A 10,740-nucleotide genomic window follows, 5' to 3' on the forward strand; every position below is an offset into this window, starting at 1 on the left:
CTTCCCCCTCCCCCCAGCGCACCTCCAGCTTCAACCTGCCCATGACTCCACTCATCCTCAGTGGGGTTCCCATTCCCCACCCCCCACCAGTGGCCCTACTTACCAAACAAACCCTCCGCCTAAAAAGACGGCCGCTCATTCAGGGGGTGAAATCAGGGGGGTGAAAGGACGGCTCGGGGAAGGGGCCAAGCGGGGGGCTGGGGGTGGGTGCGAGATGGGTAGTGCAGGGTTCCCGCTAAAATTGTCCCACATGGCTGAGCGTGCCTGGTTTAAACAAACACAGGCACTTCCTCCTCGCTGCGCACGTCGACACACAGACCCAGGCGGGCACACACGAGAACGCAGCGATCGGGTGAACAGGCACGGTTGAACTCCATCACACAAAAACAGCAAGTGCGCGCCACTCGCACGCGCACACACGCGATGCACCAAAACACGGGCTGCAGCGTCGGTATTATATGGACCCAGTGAGGGACAGTGAAACGCCTGCTCAGCATTTAAGCTGCATAATTTGGCTTCTGGCTCAACAGATTTTTTTTTTATTGAACTAAAACAAAAGAAGAAGAAAAAAAAGAAGTGAAACTTTTGTCGGGCTTTGGCACGGCCGACATCTCGGCTGGTTCTGCCGAGCCAAACCGCCAGAATCCAGCCGCCACGGAACGTCAGTCCAAGGGATGTGACTGGTCAGAGCGGAGGCGATAGGTCCGCATTGAAGACCCGGCGCGCACGAACAGAACGCCACAGGACTGCGCGGCATCTTAATTAAGACAGGTGCGCAAAGTCGGGAAGTTATCTTGAGCCCCCCATTCATCTCTCCGGAGCGGATGAACGTGGGCGCACAAACACGCTTCGCGCTCTCAGATCGCAAACAGACCACCGAGAGACGTTTGGATCATTAGTTTTATGGGCCGTGAAAGAATGCCTGCTCGGTGGGTGGCGGTGTGTGGACGGCGGGTTGAGAGAGGGATTTGGACTGTTTTAGTTACACCTCCATGAGACCTCCCCCTCTCTCCTCTCACAGACGCGTACGCTCTCTCCCTCTCTCCCTCTCTCCATCAATCACACCACCATCCTCGGGAGGCACATCGGGCCCGATGAGTGGGTAGGCAGGCCTCAATGCCTGATTTCATGACTAACTCTGGCTTCTAAATCTGTCCGCGTTTGAGTGTGACAAAAGAGCAGACGGCGGCGTTCAAACCATCGGAAAAAACGTTGCCTGAAGGGACGCCATGGAAAGTGTACACACGTTACTGCCCTACATCTTGCACATACCACTCACGCACACATAACACCCCCTCCCATAGCCTAGGGTCAAAAGGTCACATTCCTACTCCTCCAATCACCCTCAGGATTTCACACAGATTCAGGCACGCGTGTGCATGTGTGTTTGTGTGTGTGTGTGTGTGGTGATGTTTCATTGATTTGTGGTAGATTGCGTTAGATAGTAAACCAGTTATCCGCCAAGACCCTTTCAAGCCTAAACTGTCGCAGAACTTAGTTAAACGCAGCCTGAGGGTGCCGGCCCGATCAGGTGCCGCCCCCCCCCCCCCCCCAAATTCACATTTGCAGCCAGTGAGGCGCTAACGTTATTGCTGCAAACTTGTGATTATGAAATCATCGCTCGCACGTCTCGGTCGCGTGACGCGCGCTTTTCCAGGCACATTTCCAGGACAAAAAGAAGGAGCAATGACAGGTATGCGGAGCCCGGACGGGTACGGGAAGAGGAGGGTGGGGAGGAGTGTGAATATCTCCGAGGGGCTCAGAAAAAGGAGGAGAACGAGGGGAATGCTTTACCAGGGAAAGGTCATTAAAAAAATGCAGCTTTGCATTTTTTTAAAAAAACACCTCCTTCCTCTGGAGGAGCCCCGGATCTGCAGCCACCCGGATCACAGTCGATGGGACGTCAGAAAGATCTGAGGGGGCCCACACTTAGACGAGGATTCCAGACCCCAGGTTCTAAGACTTTAAGGACTTTAGGGCTTATTTTTAGTTATCATTAAGTAATAAAACCACATTCTATTGTATACTCTGTCCGTAGTTCCAGAGTTATTTTCTCCCAAATGTACTATTTTGACAGATCTCCAAAAGAACAAGGCCAAATTTAGATGCAACTATTTATTTAATTGTCTGATCTTTTCATTCAAAAATGAAGTTAATATGCAACCTAACGTACGTATGCATTTTACCTCACATGTTTAATGCCCTATGATAAGCACAAGCAAATATTTATGAGAAACAATAGAGTAACGGTGGGGAAAATTCATTCCATAGGGATGCTCTGACAAATCTGAGGAAATATCCAGTGATTCCGCATCATCAGTGCACCAACAGAATGACGCCGTTGTGAATAAGAGATCATAGAATTGAAAAAAAAACTTGTAATTTGTAGTATTGCTTCTCTCCCCTGGGTGTTGGTGGGCCACAGATGTTGTGTACAACATCTGGTTTGAAGGATTTATGGTGGTGGACCTCTGTGTACATTCCTTTAAAACATATTAACTGTAAACTAAGTGATCAGTGATCACACACACACACACACACACACACACACACACACACACACACACACACCACACACACAAAGGCCTAAATACAGCCATTAATATCAGGCAGAAATTTTCGTGTGTGTGTGTGCTCTTGCACATACTTCATAGCGAGTACCAGAAAAACGCATTTTACTAGCAAAGTAAGGACCTTTTGGTTGATCCTCGTTGACGTCGACGTTAAAGGCCAATTGAGGGTTCAGATTTGGATTTAGGTTTAAAGTGTCAGGCGTGTGTGAGCATCTGTGTCACAAACACACAGAATCTGGATCGACTGCGGCTGAAGGAGGTTCAACAGCCTGATTTCCATCTCTTTGCCGTAATCTCTTCCACCCAAAATCTTCCCTTCCCGGTCTCCCCCCTCCTCTCACCCAACGTCCGCTCAGACTGTGATGGCGGCAGCGCGGACTCAGGACATCACCTGTGCAATATGAGACACTATTTGGACCGAAAAATGGTGTGAAACCAGACCAAAAAGTCTGCGATTCCCGCTGCGCTGCCCACCGTGATACAACAGAAGAGTGGAGGCAGTGGGGGAGGGGGGGGGGGGTACAGGCAGCTTGAAAGGCTTCTTTTATCTTTTTCTAAATCAACTGTCAACAATGCAGGAAATTATCACGGGAGACAAACAGGAGGAGGGAGGGAGAAGGAGAGAGGAGGAGGGTAAATATTGCAGCCCGGTGCCGAACAAATATCAGACGCAGGTAAAAGTCAGCCTTCCCGCACAGGAACCAGGAGAGAGGAACTTAGGTTAGGCTGCTCTCCCTCACCCCTCACACATCAAAGGCATCAGCACGTTCTGGAGCCGCCGACCGTCACTGAGAGAAAGTGCAGAAGCTCTGATATCCTTCCACCCTGTAGCACGCCACCACCCCAGGCGCATCCAGAGAAGAGGCAGCAGGAAGTGGCGCGTTCACCTGAACGAGCCGGGGCACCGGCGCGGTTACGCCTCGGCAGGTCGGGAAGGAGCACCTGTTGCCGTCCGCGGGAAACAGATGGCGCGGACTGCAGACTTGGCAAGGAGCCGCACGGCACGCAACGAACATCCCAAAATGAGGGCCGACGGGAGCCAACTGGCTCTTTTGGGATCTTCGTGACCAGTAAAGGCTAATTACGGAGGATCATTTGCAAACAATGAAAGTCCCAGATGATGAACAGAGGGAATATTTTCTGGGAGTTTCAGGCCACATGCATCTGCCTCAGTGCTGAAACAACAGCTGGAGCGCCACTTTTAACCATCGTTATTATCCACTAATGCGAATTTTAGTTTCTGGAATCAGCATTCTTTGCTCACAAAAATGTCCCGAACCAGCACCACGTGTAGCCAAAGTTGGCAAAAATTGCCTTATATTTGAATCCCTCCGAGTCCGAGCGGCCCGTTTTCCCATGGAACCGCGACGCCTTTTGAGAACGTTTCAGATTCTGCGAAACCTTATAGTCGCACTTCGTCAACAAGCGCTGGGCTGTAAACCCTACACCCCTGGGTAGCAAGTTCCTAGGTTACCAGTCACTCATAAACACACGCGGGCACAATGGCTGCGGCCTCATCCTCCTTTTCCGACCTCATTTCGAACCAGACGTACCCGAAACGTTTTATTGGGTCGCCGGTGAGCCGCAACGCTGCGGTGGCAAGAACCGGCGAGCCCGGCTCTGGCCTGAGGTCATGATGAGCCCACCTTCCAAAGTGCTCATAAAAACCGCTCAGAAGTGAGGGCAGTCGGGGGTTGAGAATTTAAAGTTAGCAGACGGCTTTCTGGAAGTTGGGATTCAAAAATGACTAAAATGAAGGCGTTGGAGCGTTAGCCGTCACAGAAGCAGAGGGCGAGATCAGCTGTTGTTTATCCAACACGTGCACGGAGGCGTTTTTATTTGTTTTTCGACTTTTTTCCTTTTGTACCAGAGCGCACGCGTGAAGAGTTCTGTTACCTGAAATAGCAACGTGACAAAACAGCTGAAAACATGTCAAGACCGATTTCTCACCTGGCTGAAATCCCTGGTATGAATCCAGGGGACAAAAATGTATTTCAGCATCATCACGATTCTGCCATTTTCCATTAAAATCACGTACAAATAAGCACCTCGAGGAGGTGGCAGCGGGGGTGGGGGTAGGGGGTGTTTACAGGGGGTTCGTTGTACCTTGTCAAAGAGCTGAAACGGCTCCAGAGTGCAGCTCATTAACTTATATAGTGCTACGTTGTTATATCAAAGGCTTATTTCCAGCCTTTCCCATGTAAAAGCAGAGAAAACAACAACACCCCCCCCCCAACCTAACTTCAGCATGAAACAAAACAACAACCACAGGAAAAAAGGGGGTTTCTCTGGGCAAACTGTTATTGTTCATTCCTCAACGAAGGACTGAAGCCGAAACCATTATTTTCCTCTAAGATTTGCAGAAACAAAGTGGCTCTTGTAACATTTCAAATGCCGCTTATGAGCTTTGTTTACATTCTCATTGGGAATAAATGCTGAAGCCAAAGAGGCTTAACTACCAGAGGACGGATACAAAATCCCTGTTCCGCTCGGACACCCGGGGGAAACAGGGATCAGCTCAACACCTTGAAACCTGATGCTACACAGGTCCTCAAACCCACCAGCGGAGATCCTTTATTTCCCATGACCCATCTGCGCCTCATCATTGTAAAAAAACGACAACACCCCCCCCCACACCCCCCGCAGCACAGCCCCCTCGGACCTCCTTTCACACGTTGAGATGCAGGATGAGAAACAATGTGAGCAGCAAACCCGGGAAAGCTGGAGAGAAGGGTTAAGTAAGCACAATCTGAGCGGGCTCGGGACGCGCCACCATGGGGCCCTTGGACAGTTTCAAAAGGTTGGGTGTTCGGCCAAGCGCACAGAAAAATGGACCCTCTGTTTAAAAGATGGACGCCGAAATATCAGGGAAATACACACGGCCACATCAGCTTCCACCAAAGGAATTTCATCTGACGTCACGTATTTGGGATCGGATTTCTCCTTCTCCCCCATGAAAAAAAAAGTCAGCGTGCGTGTCTATATTCTCCAACGTGCCCACTGGATCCAGAGCACTGCAGAGCCAGAGCCCCCCACCACCCTTAATTCAACAACCTCCTCTTTCCTTTTATTTATTTTTTTGGCATCTCCAATTTTTTAATTTGTTTGTTTTGTTTTTTTTCCCTCCCCAATTTCGAGCACATCTGCCGGACAGACGGGGGCCAATCACGCTGGTCCCAGAATGCCTAGATTCGGTATTTTGTCTCGAATGAGGACGTGGAAGGCTGATAACCGTTCGCCTTGAGCAGGAGACCAATGTTTGATTTCCACGTCTGCATCAGAGGCGGCCGAGAGATTTGTCTTTGCTGCACAAACACAGACACGTAGTCGATTCAGAGAGAGGGGGGGGGGGGGGAGAGAGAGAGAGAGACTGGCTGGAAGGAATGCTAGGATCTGCTGGAGTTGAGTTTTGTCTTCTCCAAACCTCACTTTTCTTACATTTGCTCTCCATTGCGCACAAAGTCGCGCCGCGTCGAAACTCCCAGAACTCCAAATAGAGTCAATTCAACCATTTCGCAACCGCCTTGTCAAATCCGACTGCCTCAGCATCTTCCACTCCAAGTTATTTTTCCAGCAATAAAAAGTGTCTATTTCCTGATTTCCCCCACCTCCTTTTTCTTTTCTAGCAAACTACATCCCGGACCAACGTCTGCGCGGCCGCAACGCAGCCGCCGCGTTTCGTCCTCCACAGAAGTGAGCCGGAGAAGAAAGATTTCCTCTCCTGTTGCGCACTCACTCCATCCGAAGTCCTCAGAGACGAAAAAGAAAACACGCATTCTTTCCCTAAAGCACAAGCACCGGGAACCCGCACTCCCAAAAAGACGCGCATTCGCCCCGCTAAGAAGCGCAAAGAGCCAACGCGGAATTTCTTTGTACTTTCCAAACAATAAAATGTATTTTTCTTTAAAGTTTCGGTTCTCTACCCCCCCCCCCCTCCTCCTCCTCCTCCTCCTCCTCTGTGAAGCAGTTTTCCTTTTTCCTTTGCGCTGGCCAAGTGGCCCAGACTGCCGGCGTCAGCGCTCGGCTTCTCCAAGCTCACGCACAGACACGCACTTCTAAAAGTTTTCGAGTGTCGCCTCCGTCCGATTCCAGCCGCCTTCTTGGTGGCAAGAAAGGGCTCGTGCCGGTAGAGAAGTGTAAAAGAACTCACCTCGCTGCAATAAAATGGTCTTGAATAAGACGGGGCTGCGCGTTTTTTATTCCCAGGCTCTGTCCCGACTGTCTACTGGCACGGCGCGACGCGTACTGCGAGACTCCGCCATGTCAATCAAGCGCAACGCACATGTGGGTCAAAGCCCGCCCACTTTACCGTAACGCACGCTGCGCGCAACGGGAATTCCAAAACAAAAGTTCCCCCCCTTTGAAACGGAATTATCTTTAATTTTCATTGAAGACACGAATGTTTCATCACGCGTCATTTGTTTCATTCACATACAGCAACGAATGATTGGTACATTTAGCAGTCAGAGTACCGTATTTACCAACTGCTGCCTGAGTTTTTAACTCAGTATAACTCAAACATCATTTCTAAAAACCCTTAAAAAGTGCTGAAGCGAAACAGTAGAAGAGGTAAGATAAAAAGTCCAGTAAAATATATTATAAAATACAAAACCTGATAAGACACAAATAGAAAATAAGGGGCCCTTGATGCCCGGGGGCAGAAAAGCTAAATAAGGACCCAAAAAAGCTTTACATGGACATTCCAAACGGGGCTTTAACTGTATTCCTCCCCAAACGCTGCTGTAAAACGGACCATACATTCATGTATGACATATTGTTCTGGCCTAAAGAATTGCTGTCCTGAGGGGTTGAGTTGAGCCCAGAAGGGTGGGTGAGCACTAACAAATAAAAGCAGGCTGGGGCCAGTCTGGGCTGGTTTGTATTTATCTTTCATTATGACATGCCCCCTCTTTATATCAAGCCATCTGACCTGTCACTGTGGACCCACTGGTCACGCAGAACCTTTCAAGCGGCACCACAGAGCTTTATAATGCACGGTTGTGTTGAATAACCCATTTGAGGGGGGTTAACGCTGCATCCCAGGGGTAGCCTGAGACAGCGGGGCAAAGTCCCAGGAACCCAGCATCCATCAGCTGACGGGTTCAAAGGTCACGGTGGCTACAGGCTTGGTTTTTTCCCTCCCAGAAATCAGGGCCCAGATGTGACACACGTGGGGAGGACGCGTTGGCGTCAGCGGCCGTCCCTGAGCGGGCTGCAGGGCTACAGTTAAACACAGAGGGGTTTTAAAGTGTGGGGGGGAATTATTCAGGCGTGTCGGCGCCCGCCTTTAAGACACGGGTGATGCTGGCGAGGAGGTGTCAGGATCACAGGACGGGAGGACACTGCCAGATTCATAATTCATATCAGAGGCGCGCTTGCAAAAACAACCACATCTGCACCAGATTTTACAGGTTCCCACAACTTTCCCAGAACTGAAACCCGGTAACGAGCTACAGTCCCGAGAGTGTTTGTTTTCAAACTTCCTCTATCTCTAGTTCACCACACTCATACACACAGACATACATTTCTGTGCGTTTCCTTCCTTTTTCGTTGCCATTTCTGCTGGACCTTGATGCACTCAGCAGCGTCAGCTCGATGCAAATTTTCCGCTGAGGTTAGCTGGCAGGTCAGGAGAATAATAACAATGGTAATGAAGTCCTGGCGATCAGAGATTATTTCTGGATCATCCGGGGCCGATGCAGATGTGGTACGAGCTTGGTTTCCAGCAGCGCTCCATCAGGCTCCGGTACTGACGTCATCCACCAAATCTGCATTAATGAGGGAGGACTGATTGTTGCGCAACAGCTTGTAACTTGACACCGTGTGGATGTTTGCTCGTGAGAGGGGAAACATGTGATTTGTCCATTTATTCCAACGAGCGGGTTAACAAAGCCAAAGTGGATCTGGCCCCTGGTAGCGGCCCGCATTAGATTATCTCCATGGAGAAGCCTGGATGAGACGGGAGGGAGCAGATCCTGGAGCAGCGAAGCAGCTATTTCCCCCTGAACGTCAGGGCCAGACCTCCAGCAGATGTTTACCACCAGCCCAGCTGCTTTCGCTCTCCCTCTCTCTCCATCCTGCTCTTGGATTTTTCCACTTTGAGGCCCTTTAAAGCGAGCCCTCCCTGTAATCACACACACTCTGTTCGACACAGGTCTTTGAAGTATGCAGCCATCGGATGGTATCGACTCCATCTTCCTGCAGGACGGAGAAAGCGGAGCAGGGAAAGCGGCAGCAGAAGCTTCTGGAATGCTGCCAGCTCCTATGTGGGATTTGAGAGGTTAATTGTGACGTTGGTCTGCACGCGTGCACGAGGGTGTGTCTGCACGAGCGTGATCGGTGAGTACGAGTTCACGGCACCAGGTGACAGATGATAATGGGCGTCTGGCAGCAAGAGGAGGCTGAGATCGATTGTGTGAGAGTGTGTGTGTGTGTGTGTGTGTGTGTGTGTGTGTGTGTGTGTGCGTGTGTGCGTGTGTGTGTGTGTCTGAGACTTTGTGGAATTTAGCTCATCACAAGTTCAAAGGAAGCAAACCAAAACCTTCAGCACACCAACAAGTGCAGACATGTCTCCTTTATGTGTGTGTGTGTGTGTGTGTGTGTGTGTGTGCGTGTGTGTGTGTGTGTGTGTGTGTGTGTGCGTGTGTGTGTCTGCAACAGGAAAGAAAGACATTGGCTGATCCTCTAACAGAGATCCCGTCATCATTTATAATAAAACCTGTCTGTCTGCAGGTCTAAGAGGGACATTTCCGCTCAAAAATGCCAAGTCATGTTATTACGCATCACATTTATTACATGTTTTAAGTCCAGTGTCCCATTATGGCAAAGGTTTGAGCCACTTATATCAGGTTTGGAGAGTTGGGGGGTGGTTTTAGATGCTCTATCTGTTGACAGCTTCAGCTCTGACAGCTGGTTCAATATGTTATTGTCGCCCGTTCCCTCATTTACACAGTTCTGTCAGGAATCTCTCACCCAACTGTCGTTTGAGGTATATTTTAGTGTAATCTGCTATAGACTTCATACCCATTGGCAAGAATGCTCATGATGCAAGGTTTCAAAATTCAGAGAAGTCGCTGCAATTTTCAGAATGCAACAGACTGTATTTAAACCTAAATGATCATTTATGCTCAGTACAGGAGAAAAACAAAATTTTAAAAATAAATAAATAAATAAAAATGTGGCTTTAAATTGCAAAATGCTGCCGTTTGCTCAAGCAAGGTATTTTCGTGTTTAGCGCCCCCTGGTGATCATGAGTGGCTTTGACTGTCTCAGTGGGTCACCGTTAAGCTACACTTAACTGATATAAAATCGGAAACTATGATTACATGCTTATAATCTACACACGCCTGTGAGCAAATACACTGGAACGTTTGCTCAAGCTTAGCTGGGTATTAGCATAACAGCTGCTACTGTACACAAACGCTACCCAGGATTCTGATAATGGAGCTGAGAGTCGCTGATTCTAAAAGAACACGGAGTCTGTTTTAGACTGAAGACTGTGGGAAAAGGCCTCGTGGCATTTCTAGCGCGACACCGCTAGCATGCCCGCGTTTGTCATCTTCGAGGATGCCTGTTTGAAGAGCCATTGCTGTCCTTGCACGTCTCCAATAATGAGAATGGCTTCCAGTTCGTCATTCTTTTAGGGATTTGTCCCCCACAGATTTATCCAAAGCGTATGTCTCTGGTATCACAGGTATGTGCTCGGCCTGATTCCTGACCCTCGGTGCCCACACACCCTCCTCCCTGTAATATAACCAAATGATCCCCCTTGATCGTTTCTGGAGTTTTCCGGTCTGGATCATGGCTGCTCTACCAGTTTTGTCATTTGTTCTAACCCACAGATCATCTTCTGTTGGTCTGGTGTTGGTTTGGCGCTCATGACAGTGGAATGCGTTTAATTCAGGGGAGGTGGGCCAGCAATCTGGTTGCCTCATCCCCAGCATTTGTCATCCAGCAGCAAAGCGCCATCTCAAACAATGACCGAACGGCTCCGACCTTCCACGGAAAAACACAGCGCTCATGTACAAAATCACAACGCAGTGAAATGCCAGCCATTACACCATTCCCAGGACAATTGGAACAATAAATCCCCTTCAGAAGCGCTTTGTTTGCAGTCGTGCTTGGTTTACCATGAATCACACCCCGGAGGAACGATGCGAAAAGAGAA

At 49.4% G+C, this 10,740-nt stretch overlaps 1 protein-coding gene across 1 annotated transcript in view; it reads right to left on the minus strand.

Moving 5' to 3' along the window:
- fndc3ba (fibronectin type III domain containing 3Ba) overlaps positions 1–6,832 on the minus strand; it is a 56,693-nt gene extending 49,861 nt beyond the window's left edge. The window contains exon 1 of the mRNA XM_003962383.3: positions 6,724–6,832. The gene's annotated coding sequence lies outside the window, so the exon portion shown is untranslated. The remainder of the gene's footprint in view (positions 1–6,723) is intronic.
- Positions 6,833–10,740: the final 3,908 nt, after the last annotated feature.

Source organism: Takifugu rubripes, chromosome 2 (assembly GCF_901000725.2).
Source record: "Takifugu rubripes chromosome 2, fTakRub1.2, whole genome shotgun sequence".
NCBI lineage: Eukaryota > Metazoa > Chordata > Actinopteri > Tetraodontiformes > Tetraodontidae > Takifugu > Takifugu rubripes.